Raw genomic sequence first — 19,917 nt, forward strand, 5'->3', positions numbered from 1 at the left:
CGCCCCAGAAATGGGGAAGTTTTTTTGTTTTTTTTTTTAAATTTTTTTTTCAACGTTTATTTATTTTTTTTGGGACAGAGAGAGACAGAGCATGAACGGGAGAGGGGCAAAGAGAGAGGGAGACACAGAATCGGAAACAGGCTCCAGGCTCTGAGCCATCAGCCCAGAGCCTGACGCGGGGCTCGAACTCACGGACCGCGAGATCGTGACCTGGCTGAAGTCGGATGCTTAACCGACTGCGCCACCCAGGCGCCCCAGAAATGGGGAAGTTTTATTCCTCCTGCTTGTGCCGGAAGAATGGGGGAATACACAGAATGGGCTGCCTGTCCCCAACAGCCACAGCGAGCCTTCGACTATTGGGACAATGCAGCTTAGTCTCCTCATCAGGACTTATTTGCATTATTAAAATGTAAAGACAGACTCACTGGTGTGTCATGACTCATCCTCATCATTAAGATCATTATGGTGACCTGGCACGTGTGGGCAGACTAATCTTCGAGCACAAGAGCGAAACGAGGTGCCTAACTTGTCATGAGCCTGGCTGCTTTGGGAGAAAGGCAGCAGTCTGCTGTGATCATCAGAAGAATCTAAGTGACTCAGTTTTACAAAGTGTGATCACTGAGGCTTTGGGGAGTTTATCAAACTAGATTGCAGCTACCTTCGTCTCTCTAGATCTAGATTTTTCTGGTTCTTTCTCTAATATTCTTTTCTATTTTTCCCAATTAGTTGGACAAAATTAAAGGTCCCTAATACTGACAGTGTTATAGAGAATTATGCACTCTCATATGCTATGGAAGTCTAAAACGGCTTAGACTTGTTGGAGGACAACGTGGAAATATAAATTATATTCTTAAATGTTGATAGCATTCAAGTCAGCAATTCCATTTCTAGATATTTATGCTAAAGAAATACTTATATATGCATATAAAAAGGCATGTACTAGTGTGTTCATGTCAGCAGTATTAATTAGAGTGAAAAACGATCACAAAACTAATCACTGAGGTCATCCAGGATGGGTTAAATAAGCTTTGGATAACTAATACTCTGAAATACACGTGACACTTAAAAACTGAGGGGAATTACTCTAACATCTGTATCAAACACATCCACATCTGACTTGGCAAAATCTCCAAAGCATATTATTTAGTAGGAAAAAAGAGCTAGTTGCTGTACACTATTAGCTGTTTGCATTTAAAATACATTCCAGGGGCACCTGGGTGGCTCAGTCAGTTGAACGTCTCACTTCGGCTCAGGTCGTGATACTGAGGTTTGCGAGTTCGAGCCCTGCGTCCAGCTCACTGCTGTCAGTGCCCGCTTTAGATCCCCTGTCCCCCTCTCTCTGCCCCTTTCCCACTTGTGTTCTCTCAAAAATAAAACATTTAAAAACTTTACATTCCAAAAGATAGATTTCTATAGGTACATATATAATGTACCTATTATATATGTAATATATATTATATATGTAATATATATTATATATTATATATATTATATATGTAATATATATTATATATGTAATGTATATAATATATGTAATATATACCATGTAATATATATCATATATATGTAATACATATATATAACATATATATAACATAAGTATATGTTATATATTTAAATAATATATTATTTATCAATATTATATATGATTATGTAAAATAAATCACATATAAATATTATATATTATATAACATGCTATACCATACATGATACAGTAATATTTTCTGGATAGATCTAGACTTGTCTTTTTTCTGATAGCCTCTTTGTGTCTCAGAGCCTTTCAGGCATGAGGAAAAGCTGGGGCAATGTGATGGGAAGGAGCTGAGCCTGGTCTGTTGAGGCACAGGGAAGAGACCTCGCTGAGCAGCAGAATGTCATTACATATGCTTTGGGGCTGAGGTCACCCTGCTGTCTGAATGCTCAGGGACAAGAAGATTGAGTTACTTGAAGGAAATGCTATCTCATCCTTTGCTTGCCATTGAGTTCTCCCCCAGCCCTGGGAAGAAGAAGCTCTACGAGTCAGTCTGGCTCCACTGGCCCAATTGAACAGTTTAATCAGTTTAGAAAAGGGGTTTAGTTTACAGAAAACACCCCCTATATTAGCTCACCAATAGCAAACGGTGATGAGAGCCCTGCATTGCATCAGGTTACTTGTGGTCACCAGAAACGAGAGCAGGCAGGGTCTTCGTGTCCCAGACCTATGTGGGATCGAGAGCAAGCTCCACCTACTCCTGTCCCATTTCTTCCGGTTGGACTCTTTCTCAGTTCTTCATACGGTGACAGTATTGCAGTGTCTTCCCAGAGAATATCCCCTCTGAAACACCTCCGGATTTCTGTAGCCATTCTTTAGCACATCCTTGGCCTTGGAGATTGCTCGTCTGTCTCTCCCTGGTACTGCAGACATCTTCACTTGCCTCTTCGTCATGAAGCCCCTCTCATCCGGAAAGCCTAAGCAAAAGTTCTCTTCCTTCGCTATGTCCCTTTCTTTCATTCTCTGACCCACACCATACATAAACAAGTCCCAAATGCTGTTTGAAGAGCTTTTCTCTACAACTAGTCTCACTATTCTGATTGGTCAAATGGGAGAAAAGAATCCCAATCAATTAGAAAGATATGGGGGTGCCAGGGTGGCATCCAACTCTTGGTTTTGGCTCAACTCATGATCTCACGGGTTTGTAAGTTCAAGCCCTGCATCGGGCTCTGTGCTGACAACGCAGAGCTTGCTTGGGATTCCCTCTCTCCTCCTCTCTGTCCCGCCCCCACTCACACTGTCTCTGTCTCTCTCAAAATTAAATCAACTTTTAAAAAATTATTTAAAAAATTAGAAAGACATGGCAGGAGTATCCTGTATTATGGAAGACCAGAATGCCAAACAGCATAGTTCACACTTTTTCCTAAAGCTATTTTAGTTTGGGGTGTTACCGGGGTCTTGGGGAAACCTTAGAGGTCCCTAAGGACGACAAAGGGATAAAATTGAAGTTTACAATGTGCAGGCTGGTAACAGCATGTAGGATTAATTTCAAGTGAAAAAGAGACTGTGTCTCACCACGATTACCGAGTATTAATATATGCCCAGCACTATGCCAGGCTCTTGAAAAACATTATTTCACCGAATCCTCACCACCAACCTTATGAAGTTTGTGCCCATTTTGTGCCTATAGCAACTGAAGCTTAGAGAACTTCGATTTTCCTATGGCAGACCCACACAAGGATTTCAAGGATTTCAATACAAATGCAACAGGCACAAATATGTCCGTAGAGTGAAGACACAGAAACTCCCAGGAGACTGGTGTGAAGTCCATACGTATGAGACTCCAGATTCTGTTGGCTCCAGGAATAGAACAGAAAGGAAGGGAGGGAGAATTCACAGGAAAGACTGGCAGACTGAGAGCAAAAAGGAAGACAAGGAGCAGAGGGAGAAGACACTTAGTGAGCACCCAGACACAGGTCGTGGTCACGTCCTCAATCTCCACAATAACTTTGTGGAAAAGATCTTATTTGCCCATTTTGTGGTTGAGGAGATGGGTTTAGAGATTTGAGATAACTCTACGTCTCCCGAGTAGCAGAGCAGGGACTTGAATTGTGCCCTGTGTGCCTCCCAATCTGGTGTCTGTGGCGCCTTACTGCGCTGCTTCCAATATGGCTTCCAGCTCAAGCCCTGGGGATGGGGGTTGGGGGGGGGGGCTGGGAATCACAATACTATTCCCAAAAGTGGGGAAATCCTCAGGGAGAAAAACATGTGAGTAGGCATGGGCACGATAACGTTTTTGAGGGTGAGGTGGCAGGAGTCTGTTTGGGTGGAAATGTCTTCGGTATCTGGGGACTGGAGTTGCAATTTGACAGCAGAAGTCATGAGGTCGACACCAGCCCCTCAGGGAAAAACAAGTAGAGTCAGAAGAGGAGGGCACTTGGGGGTGGGCAGCAAGGTTGCCCACAAGTAGAGGCCAGGAAAACCCATAGGCACCAGCAAAAGAGATGGAGATAGCACCAGAGGGGAAAATACGAGGGTGCCATGATCAGAGACTCCCAACACGGAGGCTATGTCCAAAAAGTTCTGAATCCAAGCGTGTCTCAGCCAGCCAGCTGTCAGTTCACTCCAGCCAGCCCAGGCTGCTACTGTGATGTTTTGAATCATGTCAAATTCATAAAGAATATATTACATTCCGTTACACGCTGTAATCACAAAGGACAATGAAGTATTTACTTTCTTGGGCACCCACTACTTTGGGTGGTAAATGCCGTTTTCAGAAAATATGCCTCTAACTGGTTTTCCGATAAAGTATTTGCTGAACATTTGCCTTACATAAACAAATAGAAAAATAATAATAGTGTATATTCCCTCTGAACATTATAGGAAAGTGTAGGCTCCCATTGAATGAGGTTTGGAAACAACATAGCAATTTGATGTCCTGTCAAGCTTGTTAAATTGCGATTCTACCAGGATTTTACATTGAGCCAGACCAGCACATCCCAGGGTATAAATTAGGCATAATTGGATATGCACCGATTCTTTCGGGTCACTGGGATAAATTTAATGCTATAATTGAATAAATGATACTGTTGTGGCCTGAAAAGCTCTCTCCCAAAACTTCTAGCTCACTCTCTGCCAGTAACTGGGGAAATTGAGTCTACGCTATGATTTTATATGTGTTTTGCCATCCTAATCCCTCCATCTGAAAAATGGCTCCAATTTAGACCTATTGATTTATATTTTCAACCGTGGGGGCAAGGATTTGCATTTTTAAAAAGTTCTCCGATTAATTCTCTTGGAAAGTCAAATTTAGAAAACACTGTTCTATGTTTTTCAGAGAGGAAAGCTTTGTCACATATTTTATCTACCTCAACTTTGTAGGGATTGACCTAGTTGGGCTATGTAGAGAGGTGTTTATTTGATCATTGCTTATACCAATGATAAGTTAAAATTTTATATGAAAATTTTTGTGTACCTTTTTACATTGGGCAAACATATAAACACAGATTTATTTACTTTTAATTTTTAATGTAATGATATTTGCTATTGGTATGTTGCTATTGGTATGTTGTCCAAATTCTCTCATGTATCCTGGACCAGGAGTGTAATGATAAGACAAATGAAGGATTTTATAGTATTAAAAATATAAGATCTTTGAAGACCTGGCTTTGTTTGGATCCCATATCTATCATTAATAAGATAGCTGACGTTAAGCAGGTTATTTGCAAACAAATGATAACAATGCTAATATCTAGTCTGCTTGTTAGCTCATAGAAATTTCAGAAGCATCAAATGATGTGTTGAAAATGATAGTGCTTTGAGAACTATTAAGTGCTTACAAATAAATGCATTACATATAGAATTAAAATAAGAAGCTCTATGTTGTTTCCTCTAGAACAGTCCCCAAGGGGAGAAGTGAGAGGGATTCTAACTCTGCTTAATGTAGACAAAGCTCTGTTTGACTTTTCTACTTTCTATATGATTTATATGTTGGTTTTCTGCTTAAGGCTTCATTGGAAAGTTGCTGCTAAAAAAAAAAAGTGAAAGAAAAGGAAAGGAAAGAAAAGAAGAAAAGAAGAGAAGAGAAAAGAGGTTGAAAATCACTCTTCTGTGTTCTATTTGGCTTGCTGCCCACATTCTTCTTTCTTTAATTGCCAGCCCAACCTTAAACAAGTAACTGCTCATTATCACCTTTATAGAAATTCTAAAAAGGTAAAATTCCAGTTAGTTTCCTTCCTTGACTTCTTATCAGGAATTCTAGTTAAATTCCTGGGGTGAATTTAAAACTAATGGTTAAAGTGTGTTTTTAGATGAATTACTATTATTCTCTAATTTTCTTTCAATCCCTATGCATAATTAAGAAATTATTATAATAAGAGAATTCCTTTGTAGCTAATTACAATCTATTACTTGGAAATAAGAGTGAAATCTTAGACTTACACATGTATCAGACAAAATGAGCAAATCATGAAACTGATCAGTCCCCAGTGCTCAGCTAATATTGGGTTGATATGATCTTAGATTAACTGCTTAAAAGCCTAAATTGTTACTTAAAAATTTCAAATCATGTATCTGCAAGCTATCTTTATTTTTTCTCAGATTCTTATAGTAGGTTTCTCACGAAGAGTTCAAGACATTTGACACAAAGTTCCTCCATCAGTCATTAACATTCCTAAGAGGGACTAAGCAGAGGAGGAGGTGAAGAAGGCACAGGAAAGGAACAGAATGAATGCATTCATTCCCGCTTTCTCTCTCACACACATACACACACACACACGCACACACGCGCGCATGCTCTCAGGCATGCGTGCACCCACACACGCATGCACACATACACTGCTTAAGGGAAAACACAACAGAGCAGAATTCCAGTGGGGCTCTCTCTGCCTCAAGCGTGGGGGCAGCCGGCTGAGCGGCTCCTGCTGCTGGTGTGCACATATTCCATTTGTCTCCTTACACAGAGGAAGGGAGAATAACCGAGAACATTTCTATAACCACTCCCCAACCCTTCTTTACTGCACCGCAACCTGATTTTTGTTCCCAGCGTTCCACCAGAATTAACCTGGATGAGATCACCAACAACTTTTTAAACGCCATATCCGGTGATCACTTTTGCAACTTTTAATTTTACTTGACCTCTCAGCAGTATTTGACAGTGTTGGGCACTTTCACTTTCTTACCCGGTACCAGTTTGTCCACGCCTTACCCTCTCTTTGTTTTCCTTTCCTTCAAGAATTCTATTTGTGGAGCCTTTAATTACCATCTGAGACCAAACTGGTGATGGCTTCTTCTTGCCATCACTGTAACTTATATGACACATATTACACGGTACTGCAATGATTTGTTGGCACTATTGGGAAGCTGGCCTTGGGCCACCAGTGTAAATGCCTGGGACATAAATGGAAAGCTCACCCTGTGGTGATCCTCATTTAACTTGCCCCCTCTGAGCAAGGGACAAAGCAGCAAATGCTTTTAGAAAAACCTGAAGGGATTCCCAATACCAGAAAGGGAGGGAGAAAAATAGGTGTCCTACTTATTAGTTCATTTTCCATATGGAAAAAACATTCATGGGAAGTAGAGAGCCTTTGGACATTGGTCTCCTGGGACTCAGTATAGACTGATGTTGGTTGCCAAGCAACAAGAACAAGGCTCAAGGACTTTAAGTTCCCTTCTAGCTGGGAAGCATATTTGGATGGGTTCTCAAACGAGATTTCTGAAATTTATAGGGAGGCTCAACCTTGGTTTAGATCACTCAGTGTTCATGAGTCCTCTAGCATGCCTAGCCCTTCAGAATCTTGCTTCTTGTTGTCGACGTAGCGTCTTATTCAGTATTGTTTGGTGCATGTTCCTGTTCTCTCCCTAGTTAAATTGAAAACTCTTTTGAGGGACAGAAAGGATGCCTAAATCTTCTGAGTCCTACCTCCCAGCATTCAGCATATCGTCAATAAAACCATATTAATTGATTGATTATCTGATCTTTCTACTTTGTTGTCAAAGACCTTCCTTTTATTTTTCTTAATGGGCCCAAATTTAGTGACACTTGTAGAAGCAAGCTTTACCTTTCAACTTTTAACTTCCATTGATTTTTCCATTGTGCGTGCCAAAGCCTTAAATTGATTGCAGTTGTTTAAAAGAGATGTATATTTTTCTTCTACACATTTTAAGGGGGAAAAACTTGAATGTGTTTTCCCTAGACTAAACCAAAACCAGATAGTTTCTCCAGAAATGTATGAATAAACAACAAAGTGGTTACTTTAGCAGCTGACATGCCATTATATTGGATTTCAGAGAGGTCAGGTACTTTCATATTTCATATGACTCCAGGTGAAAGAAAAGATATTTAGTCAGCAACAGGAAAAGGAAAAGTAAATCCACAAGCTCTCTTGTTCAGATTTGTGATATAAAAACTGAACAATTTAATGTAGAAGCAATATGGCAAATTATATTAGTCAAGGAGTATGTTACTTTTAAGACAAAAGAATAATCGTGACATTTTTGCTGTTTAAAGACAAAACAGTTCCCCTGTCATGATCATAGAGTCATGAATGTTGGATCTGGAAAAGACCTTAGAGAGCTAAATTATTTTCCACCCAATGCCAAGATGGTGACTCCTTTAGGGCAAGGATTGTATTTTTTGCTTCCTCTTCAAAATGTCCACAGTGCTGAGTCAAGAGATGTGCACTCAGTTCCTTTAAGTAATAATCAATGATGTGGATCATTGCTACAGAGTCACGGCTATAGGGGGGCAGAAAGAAGATTTCAGCCTCACTTTCTGGAATTGCCTTTCTCTTTGGTAACAGCCCATTTTGACCCATAGAAGAGCTATTATAACAATAGGGATTACATCTTTGGGGTTTTCCCTATGTCACTCATCAAAATGTCATACAAAGAGCTACACTGGTGCTTTTGTTGCCGGACCAGCATTGGCCAGCTGCCATAGTGCCTGCAGGCCCCGGTTCATAGAGAACTGTGCATTGACCTGCCCATGCAAAAATTGTTGCGAGGGCCTTACCTGTATATCACCACAGGACAGTCACTTACAATGATTCCAGATCAATACCTCTCCGAGTTGTCTAGGAAGTCCTACCAGCTGTCACTTAAGGGTAATTAACACATCTCTCTCAATTATGCATGCTGGTAGAAGAATTTCAAACATTTGGCTGGATAACAAATTCATCCCCTCCATTAGAGAAAGGTCATTCCTCTGGCCATCTGGATATTTACTTTTCTTTAGAAATGAACTTCATGGAATTTCTGTCAAGAGGGGAAAATGGTGAGGACAAAGGGAATCTCTTAGTAAAAATATCTGTCACCCATTCAACACTGGCCATGCCCACAAACCAACAATCTTAAATGATACATCCAATCCTTATTTATTCCACTATTAACATACATGATGCTTAATGGGCATACTACTATGACGAGAGTTGCCTCTGATGACCCTTTATGTGATATTCTTGATCTCTATAGCAGAATATCTCTTTTACTTCCCGTGTGTTCATGAAAGGCAGCAGCAACTAAGTTAGAAAAGAAAAGGTACTGGGAGGGATGAGATGGTGGGTAAGTCCTGACTCTTACGGAGGATAGAGGCCAGCTGGAGGGGACACAAACTGGTTGTAATACACTGATCAATTCCTTCCCTGTCAGCCAGGTACACAAGAAAATGCCCTGTGGGAGGGGAAGACATGCCTGAGTGGGACAAGGAAGGTGTAGTGGAGGAGAGGGTGCCTGAGATGGGCCAGTAGATGAGGAGGAAGAGGGCATTTTAGGCAGAAAGGGCCTCATGAGCGTGGGGGTAGAGACAGGAAAGTGTGGGATGTTTGGAATTTGAGAGCAGTCCAGGTGGACTGCAGCATAGAAGAATATAGGGCATGTAGGGAGATAAAATAATAATGATATGTTGAAACAGGGTTGTGGGAGAGCCTGAACACCAAAGTGAGGAATTTGGACTTAAGCTGGTAAGTTAGGACAATGAAAGATTTTGAACAGGGAGATGAAAACTTAGAGAAATGACCTTCATGACTGTTAGAGGTTGAATTCCATCACCTCACCAGATTCTTATGTTGAAGTCCAAACCCTGGATATCTCAGAAAATGGCCTTATTTGGAGATAGGCCCTCACAGAGGTGATCACGTTAAAGCAAAGTCATTAGGGTGGGCCCTGATCCAGTGGGACTGGTGTTCTCTCTAAAAAGGGAAATGTGGACACAGAGATACGGACAAAGAGAAGACAATGCAAAGAGACACAAGAAGAAGACGGCCGTCTACAAGCCAGAGACAGGCCTGGAACAGACACTTCCCCAGAGCCTTCAGAGGGAGGGTGGTCCTACCAACACCTTGGTCTTGAACTTCAAGCCTCCCAAACTGTGGGATAACACATTCTGTTGTTAAAGCCACCCAGGCTGGGGTACTGTGTTAGGCAGCCCCAGCAGACTCATGCAGCGACTGTCTGTGACGTGGGCTAGAGAATGTGTGCTCCAGGAATGAAAGATGTGGCCTCACAGGATGGTGGTGATGGGAAATCAGAGGCGAAAGAGCCATGACAGTGCCGCAGAGAGAGGCGCTTCCTGATCAGGCTGCTGGCAGAAATGTCAAGGTGTCAGGTACAGCAAATAACGGGCTCCTGATTCTTTGTTCACCATTCAGACTAGGCATGAAAAGGCCAGGGTCCTAGTTGGTCCAGGCTCTGATCCCAAGCTGGTCCCACCCTCTCTCTGGCCCAGTGTGCCCATCGTAGAGGGAGGGGATTGCACCAGATCATCTTAAACTCCACGTCCAAGAACGTCTTGATTTTACAATGCTAATTACATGAGTTTTATGTTAGATACGATAAATACGCGTGCGTGTGTGTGTGTGTGTGTGTGTATGAGTGTGAGTGTGTGTGAGAGAGAGTGAGCTCCAACCTGTTTCTAGGAGCAATTTGAGGGAACTTTCAGAATTCAGCATCATTGTTTTTTAAAACGGACAACAAAGTAGAAAATCAATCTGAAGGAAATGAGAAACTTATTACGGTCATCTAAGGTGAACTCACTACAGTATTGTATTTGAACTTTAACTCTGAGTTTCCTGGCAGTGAAGGCAAAGAAAAAGCATGTGCTCATTGTCTGATAAAAATCCATGTAATTTGATTAGTTCTTGAGAAAAACATCTAGATATGCTGAGTGCTCAGATAAGATTACATTTAAAAATACACCGATTCAAGATACATTAAGCATCACGGAAAAAAAAAAATCTATACTTCTTAATCCAATAATTCCACTTACACTGAGGAAATAAAAGGAGGGAGGGGCCATGTGGGAGAAAACGCTTGTCACAAAATTATTTGTGAATGTGTAAAACTGTAAAACACCAAAACGGGAGAAATAGTTTAACTTAATTGTGATGCATCCAAGCAGGCGGTATAATATAGGCATCGTAAACAAGACTCCCCAGCTGTTGAGTGGAACTGGCTGATGATAGCCTCCATGAGAATAATCAAGAGATAAAATGATTTCTTCACCAAGATTATAACTACATAAAGATATGGAAAACATCAAAGGGAGTCCTCAAACACAGCAATAATACTAACTGTGAAGAGTGATCACCCCTTCATATATCCCAAATTTTTAATAATGTTTACAATTGAAAAGAACGAGCCACTCACATATGTTGTGCTTTATGGGATTACATTTGTTGTTGTTGCTCAGCTAAAAGGAAAGAAAAAGATTTCAAAACGCGAACACAAGAAACTGAAATTGTATTATTTGGAAAAAGTTGTTAATTTCTTGAACTAGCTTTTGGTTTTCAGAAATGATTTTTTTTAAAACGTGAGTGGGCCCTGACAGTCATGCAGAAGCCTTCCTTGTTTGCTTCCAGGTGACTGCAGCCGGCTGAACGAAGCTCATGTCCCCTAGTCAGGGGCTGGTGATGGGTTAGGTCTATTGGTCATCTGTGCACGGCACCCTCCAGGCCTCCACCCCTTGCTTAAATCACTTCTAGTGACCCAGCCGCCATTATTCCTCCTTCTGCTTAGCCTGCTCCATTGCTCATGACAGATACTAATCCTCTGTACCCCTCCTCTCCCTCTTGTTATTTCTTTGAAGAAAGGGAAAGAGCTTCTACCCCTGGTATTCGTCTGACTGAAACCAACTAATTATGACCAAGGACTATTTCTTCCCGTTGAGTTGAAACATTGAAAATGTTTTAATTTTCAAATCCCCGTGGCGTGTGAGAACAGTCTAGAAATGAGCCAGCCTAGGCGATAACTTGGGAATGTTGGTTAGAAGAAGAGTATAGGTGCATGTATCACAGACCCGCCAGGCCTCTGGCAAAGCGCCTTCAAACGCACAAAAAACAATCGATGTAATAAACCACATGAATAGAATGAAGGAGGGGGGATCTACATTATTTCAATTGATGCAGAAAAAGCACTTGAAAAAATCCAGCACCTCTCGTGATAAAAAGAGGTAAGCTCCTCTTCTGTGAGTAGTATTTTTCCCTCCTCACCTCTCTTTTCTAGATTCTTTTCCCAATTTCATGTTTTTTTTTCCACAATGTCTATTATTCTCCTTTACCTGAGCAAAGTGATTATGAAATTACTTCACACTGAAGTTTTAATAGTTTCAGGGTCATTTTCATTAAAAGGCCTGGACCAAAAAGAGTGGGAGATATCCCCAGAAATGAGTCTATCATGGTGAGGCTCAGACCCAGGAAAGCAGAATGTTGCTTCTTTCCATTGTCTTACTAACTCCTAGTTTACTCCAGCAACAGCCACTGAGTTTAGAATTGAAATGTCAGTAGCCCCAACTTACATTCATTTATTATTTATCACTTATGATGTATACATTTTTGAAGAACTCAAATTCCTTTTCTAACACTGAACATTTTTCCCAGAGCCCCTATACCCCCAATTATGTTTTTATTATCTGTATGTTGAGAACACACCTTACGAAGGTTGCTGTGAATTCAACGAACTATTGTGTGTTTGAATCTTCATTTTATTCCCAACAATAGCATTTTATAACCTCTGAGGCTGTTAATACATAGTATTCGCAGGACACTCTTTATTCACTCTCCAGCAGTGTTTGGTGATACATGCATCCATGTTCCCCTGACAAAAACTCCCCTCCACTGATCATTTCAAAGTCAAGTGAGTTCCAAAAAATTCTTAGAAGGAATTGCATGTACCTATATTGAAAGGAAGTCAATGACCCACTACCTCAGGGCTATGAACTTGAAAATGGAGGCTCTCAGTGGTACACCCTAAGTCCTAAAGGTCTAATGTCTCTCAGCATCCTAACATTTGCCAGGCTAAAGGTAGGTCCAACGTGTTCACTTTAAATCCTGAAAATGGAAACTGAACTGTCAAGTTGATTATTCTGAGGCAAATTTTTGGTGCTTTTCTCTGCTTTTTCCTTCTTTTCCACACATCCAGCTCCATGCCTGCCCTCTCACCACACCATGTCAGGCCCCTGAACAAACGGAGAAACGCATGTTCTAAATAGTCAATGTTCTCTTTGTGGGATACTCATCAAATTCCAAAAGAGAAGGATCTTCTTGAACAGAAGGAAAAACTGGGGGCAATGAGGTTTGAGGATTCTTTTACATTGTAAGGTGTAAATGGGGTTGGCAGAGTTTGACCGGGACTTTTCCGTGCTCTGTTGAAAAGATCTTTTCTCCTCTTGCTGTTGTTAGAGGAGTGCCTGGAGCCTGTTGCTTAAGCAGCCCTTGATGGATGGTGCCGATGGCCTGATCGGCTGTTTGGTCTTAAGGCCCAGGTGGAGGCTGCAGAAGAGCCACCCACGTCCTTTCAAGGAGGAGAGCGGGAAGGGTCTGGGGGCTGGCCGGGCATATGGTGGCCCCCGTTTCTGGTATTTAAGCTCTTCGTGCTCTCCTGGCCTCCAGCCTGCTGCCTGATCACAAGAGCAGTGCTAAATGGAGATCTGTATGAGATCAGCAATATTTAGTGATTGGGAGGCTGACATAATGCACTTTCTCATAATTTATTAAAGTTGCAATACATTTGAAAAATCTGTGAAGAACATGGAAACCTCGGGGTAATATCGTCCAGTGCATTAACCCTCCATTGATTTTGCATCTCAATCAGAGTAAAAGCCAAAGTACTTCTGATGACCTGTGAGGTTCTCCCCCCAACCCCCCACCCCCCCGCCCTGTCTGCACCTCCCTCCCCTCACCTCTCCAGTCTTGGTTACCACTCTTGCCCTTGCTTTGCTCCAGCCACACTGTCCTGGTTGCCATTCTAGAATACTCTAGGCAAAGTCCCGCCTCAGGATCATTGTACTTCCTGTCTCCTCTTACCAGGCTTATTCCCTTACCTGAAAAGTCCTCCTAGAGACCTCCTTCAGACAGCCTAACAAAAACTGCAAAGTTACCCACCCACCCACTTCCTCTCCCCCTTAGATATATTTTTTTCCCTAGCACTTATCAGCATCATACCCACTCTGTAATTCACTTGCTGACTTTGTTCAAGGTCTGTCCTGCCCCATTAAAATGGAAGCTCCCTGAGTTTAAGGACTCTTGCTTCTTTTGCTCATCACTCTTTCTCAAATGCTGAGAGGCTTGCCTGCTACAAAGGAAGTTTGAAATATGCACTGAGTGAATGAATGACTGGAGATGGTAGTCCGGGGACATAACGATTGGAAGCATCTTGCTATGACAGCTCTCCTCTACTGAGAAAATCAGCAGCTTAGGCACCGAGGTCAACAACACTAGGTCTGGAGGCTTCCAAGTGGAGGGGGGGAGGCCAGGGGACAAGGTGCAAGAAGCTTTGCCCTTGGCTCTCAAGAGACTTGTTAGAATCCTAACTCTACCTCCCACTAGCTCTGTGACCACTGACAAGCTGTTTGACATAGGTGACTGGTTTCTCTCAATTTAATCAATACATGAAAGAAAGATGATGATACAAAAGTCCAGGGTTGTTGTGAGAATCAGGGCCAATGTCCATAAAACAGCAGGTGTATAGCAAGCCTTCATGAAAGTGAAAGCTATTCTCATACATGTTCATCATTTGTATTAATTTGTAGCTGTTTGCATTATTGGTAAAAGTAGAAATTCACATGCTTGTTGGCGTTTTCATTTTAGGGAATACATCGAGTCTATTTTAAAACTCCTTGCAATAGTATTTTTGTCCTTATAAGAAAAAAAAAAAAGTCTCCTATATACACTTGTATTTCATTCCAGTGTGGATTGGTACTACTTAAGGATCCTTTTTTTTTTTTTTCAACGTTTATTTATTTTTGGGACAGAGAGAGACAGAGCATGAACGGGGGAGGGGCAGAGAGAGAGGGAGACACAGAATCGGAAACAGGCTCCAGGCTCTGAGCCATCAGCCCAGAGCCTGACGCGGGGCTCGAACTCACGGACCGCGAGATTGTGACCTGAGCCGAAGTCCGACGCTCAACCGACTATGCCACCCAGGCGCCCCAAGGATCCTTAAATAGGAAGAAATGGTCCCTTAAGCAGTGAAGATCATCTTCCAGTTATATCAGTTCCCCTACCTCCAAATGTCATCTCACAAGGTTTACGAGGGTCTGGCCTTGCAAAATCCATGTGTTCCAAAGATTCATTTGTTAAACAAACATTGATGGCATACACGTTCTCCACCAGGCACTGTGCTCTCCGTGACTGACTTTTCTGAGGCAAGTGGGAGAGCTTCCCCTCAGGAACAACTAGCAATAAAGCCCTGAGACTGAGTCCTAATGATAAGAGCAGGCATTGGGTGTTAGGTGCTGCCCAAGAAGTGCAGATTGTTCCAGAAGTGCAGGGAAGGCAAAAATACATTCTCAAGGGTGGCTGGGGAGAGGTTGGAAAATGGTTCACATGGAGGAAGGCCGGTTAGACTGGGCCTTGGAAGGGAAGTAGAATTGGACAGTTTGAAATGGGGAAGGAGACTTAGGAATGGAAACAGCTTGAACATGGCCATAGAGGAGGCAGGAAGTCATCAGGCCTTGGGTTTCCCAGCTTCAACTGGGGTTGGGTCTAGGATGTGTGGATCTAGCAGATGTGAGCCTGGAAAGGAAGCTTGCTGTCTGACAGTGTGGAGGCCTTGACCACAGATAAGGACATCTGGACACAACTCGGGAAGGAATGGAGTTTCTGTGAGGTTCTGAGGGGGAGGAAAATGCACCCAGGGTCATAATTCAGGAGGTTCATTCATGGCGGTCAGTACATTTCACATGCCCTGGCCTTCCAAACTTGCATCTCCAGACCACACCTCTCTCTTGAACTTGAGATTCCTGCTTGCTTGAAACCCCCGACTTCAGTAAGCTACAGGCATCCCAACCTCAACATCTCCAAAACACGACTCCTGCAGTTTCTCCAAACCTGTTTGAACAATGCCTTCTGCATCTCAGTCGATGTCAGTTCTACCCTTCCAGTGGCTCAGGACCAAACCCTCACTGTCCTCTCACTGATCTCTTTCACGCTCCGTATCCAGCGTGTTGGGAAATCCTGTTGGATCTTCCTTCGAGACATCACCGAAACCCACCACTTCTCACACCACTGCCACCAGCCTGGTCTAGACCATCATGGTCCCTCTCCAGGATGACTGCCACAGCATAGCCGGTCCCCGTGACTACTCTGGCTCCCCTGTCTATTCCCAAAAATGTCAGTTAGATCATGTCACTCCTCTGCTCAAAATCTCCATCCCTTCAAAGTCAGCAAAGTCTTTCCAGTGGCCTACAAGGCCCTCCGTGACCAAACCTCTGTTACTTCTCCGACGCCTTTTTTGGCTGTGCCCTGGTTCAGCGTACTCCAGGTACTGGTACACTTCCAGGTTCCCTGGCCATAGACATGCCAAACATGCTTCCTCCTTGGGGCATTGGTACTGGTTGTTCTCTGCCTAGAACGTGCCTCTCCCAGACACAGGCCATGCCCAGCTGTCCACTCCCTTTGGGTATTTGCTCCAAAATTACTTTCTCATTTAAAAAGACTACTGAATTTAAAAAAGGCTTCCCACCCCACTACAGCATGCCCACCGCTGACCTCACTTCCCCACCCCCCCAACCTCAGAACTTGGCATAGTCTACTCTATAATGTACTTACTTCTAATACTCAATGCTTATTGCCTGTCTGTCCCAAATAGAAGCCAAGTTCCATGAAGACGGGGGTATTTGTGAGTTTTGGGTGAAAGAGCGCTGCTGGAGGGGAGGTGGATGAGGGTCTGTTGTCAGCATCGGGCCACATTCAATGGCTTGCACCAGCCTGAAGGTGACAGTGGGAATGAAAAGTGAGCCATGATGCAGGAGACCGAGTGGCCATGTATCCAGGGCCAGATAACCCCATGTGGGAGATGTGGGGCTTTGTAGTAGATGAAGCACCAGTCACAGGATCCATGGCACACGGTCCCGTAAATTTCACTGTGCTCTAGAGCCAGAAACTGTCCTTATTTATTGATCACGGAAGCAACTAGGTGAAACTGAGTAGATGAAAATGAAGAAAATACTGGCCCTATAAAAACAGCTCTGTGCCCTGTACTGGCAGAAGTATCATACTGGGGTCATCCAAGGGAGGTAGAAACTTCCTGGGGAAACTGCCCTCCCCTGGGGCTTTCGGCCTTTCCTATAAGCAAAGCATAGATATGTGCCTAAAACATACGTGCATAATTCTTTTTTTAAGTTTATTTATTTATTTTGAGAGAGACCACCAGCAGGGCATGGGCAGAGAGAGAGAATCCCAAGCAGGAACCGAGCTGTAGGCAGGAGTCCATGCAGGACTCGAAGTCACGAACCAGGAGATCACGAACTGAGCCGAAATAGTCGGATGCCCAACCAACTGAGCCACCCAGGTGCCCCCTTCCATAATTCTTAAACTATAGCTTGATACATGTATAATCCATTTATCTCCCTGAAATCCAAGGGCCTCACCTACTGATTTTGAAAGCTTGCAATCTCCTCCTAACAGGATAGCTCCTGGGGCTGGGAGTGGTCATCATGCTGTTCTAATACATGGAGAGGTGCTGAGAGTGGCCTACTTTGGTTATTCCCTTCAATTATTAGTTTGATGTATTAAAATTCAACCATATTTATAAAATGTACTCAGTCACTTTAATTGGATTTGTGAGAATGTATGATTTATGAAACATTACATAGATCCTTCCGGCTAATACTGGGCTTAACTGTTACTTATTACTGTGATTTCTTTCCTTTCTTCGCTTCATATGTATATGCATTGCAAATCTCTGTGTCTAGAGTTTCTCAAAGATAGGAACAATTTATTTTTCATCTTTGTATTCACTTGGGCCTAGCATCATCATACCAGGCATATGGTAGAAATCAATAATTTATATTCCTAGGGCGTGGCAGTTTTGGCATCAGGCTAAGTAGATTCAAATCTTGGATCTTCCCCAGCTGTGTGACCTGGGGCAAGTAACTTAACCTTTCTGAGCCTTAGTTTCCGCACTTGCAAAATGGGGATAAAAATGACACCTACTGCAGAGGCTTACTATGAGCATGAACAAGATCATTCATACAGAGCGCTTAACACCATGCTTGGCATGTCATAAGCATCCGCTAGACATAATTTTCATGATTATATGAACATGTGAGATTAACGCAGCGATTGAGAGCAGTGGCTCAAGGGTCACACTGCCTGGGTTGAACTCCTGGTTCTATCTCGTGCTACTTAGATGGCCTATGACAAGGTCATTAATCTCCCCAGGACTCAGTTCTCCCATCTGTGACAAGGAGGTATTACCAGTACTTCCGTGTCTCATAGATCTGTCTGAGACAATGCATGTGAGCACTTAGCACAGTGCCTAGCATGGATATAATAACTTTATTATGTATATTTATATTATGATAACTATTATAGTAATAATAATAATGATAATAATAGTATATATCTACATTCACTAAATGTTTCCAAGTATTATTATCATGAAAGTATTTATCTTTTTTAAAAAAAAAAAACATTAGGCTCTCAAATAATAAATTGATTCAGTTTATACATAAATCTGACCAGCAGTTTCTGGACTATCAGAAGCTTAAGTATCCAACCAGTAGCAAAAGATGGGGAACATTTGGGGTTTGCTGAGAGAAAATACGTCTTCCATAAACTGGGTATCGGGAGGACCCAGGAGGGAGAGGGAGTAATGTCATATCTCAGTGTTTGGCTAGATCTGACCGGAAGGGACCCCAGGCTCTGAAGACAGTTCTGCCCATTGGATCGAAGAGATGCTTCCCATGAACCCAAGAGTTCTGTCTCAAAGATTCTACCCTCCTGCGTACATTTTGGAGAAACATTGAGCAGCAGGGAGCTTGAGAAAAATTAGCAGGGTGTCTGTCTACTGAGGCTGGGTTACAGTGAGGGCAAATCAGGAAAATGATCCTTGGTGGGTCTGTGGATGGGGAGCCGCTGTCCCTAGTGGACCACAGGCCCCAAACTGGGAGCAGAGTTTTCCAGATGCAGAGGCCAAGCAAAGCTCCGGTCAGGGAAGGAGCCAGAATGGAGGCAGGTTTGCAGGCCTAGAACCGGGACGTGAAGGGAGAAAGCCTGTGTTACCCTATCTAGCATGAGAGAGCGAGGTCGCCCAGTGAATGAACAAGGTCAAAAGGAAGGCAGAAAGTTGGAGCTTGGGCCAGAACAGCCATGCAGCCATCAAAACTGGGGAGGCTGAGTCGTTATCAGCCAGGGCAAAGACCTAGTCTCAGTTCAGGATTTGTCTTAGGAACCTGGGAAAGAATGAACAGGTCAGGAGCTCAGAAGGGCGGGAATAACAGGAAACCTGAGCTGAACACAGCAGGCCTCTCCTCTGTACCCTCTTCTCTACCATCTATCCTCGGTGCATCAAACTGCCTGTGAAGGTGGCCTCACCTCCTGAGACCACAGAAATGCATATCGACCTTTGTAAAAGCAACTTCAAAATGCCGGCCAAATTTACACATTTTCTTTGACTTCCCTCCTGCTTCACTGAATGACTCTCCCCCCACCACCCCCACTCCATGCAATTTTAATATCAAGGACAATTTTTATCAAGTCTTTCTCTGTAATCAGGATATAAAAATTATCCCAACATTTCTCTTTGAAAATGGATCTTCAGAGACTCAGTAGGCCTTTATGCATTACTAATGAGTTCTTTAGTGAAACATTTTGTCTTTTACTAAAATAAATCTCTCCTATTAAATCTTCCATGTGAAAAATCTGATAGCATTTAAGCTGGCTAGGTTGACTTGTAGAAAATCATTGTGCTTGGGAAGGATTTAGGAGTTGTTACAGTTTGTTTTTGATCAGGCAAGGGGATCTTGTTAGCCGAGTTCATGAAAAAAAGTTAGAAGACACATTCACAAACCCAAATCTTTGTGTTAGGAGATAGCAGGGTGTTTTGCTGGTAAAGGCTCCAGTCTCATGACACACTACATAATCTAGCATTTCTTAGGGGTGACCATATTAGTTTGCTCAGACCGCTCAACCAAGTACCCCAAATAGGTGGCTTAGAATAACAGAGATGTA

The 19,917-nt window shown here is 42.7% G+C and overlaps 1 protein-coding gene across 5 annotated transcripts in view; it reads left to right on the plus strand.

The window, feature by feature from the left end:
* MBNL2 (muscleblind like splicing regulator 2) overlaps window positions 1-19,917 on the plus strand; it is a 159,447-nt gene that overhangs the window by 70,525 nt on the left and 69,005 nt on the right. The gene's annotated exons all lie outside the window — the stretch shown is intronic.

This window comes from Lynx canadensis, chromosome A1, assembly GCF_007474595.2.
Source record: "Lynx canadensis isolate LIC74 chromosome A1, mLynCan4.pri.v2, whole genome shotgun sequence".
In the NCBI taxonomy this organism is placed as follows: domain Eukaryota; kingdom Metazoa; phylum Chordata; class Mammalia; order Carnivora; family Felidae; genus Lynx; species Lynx canadensis.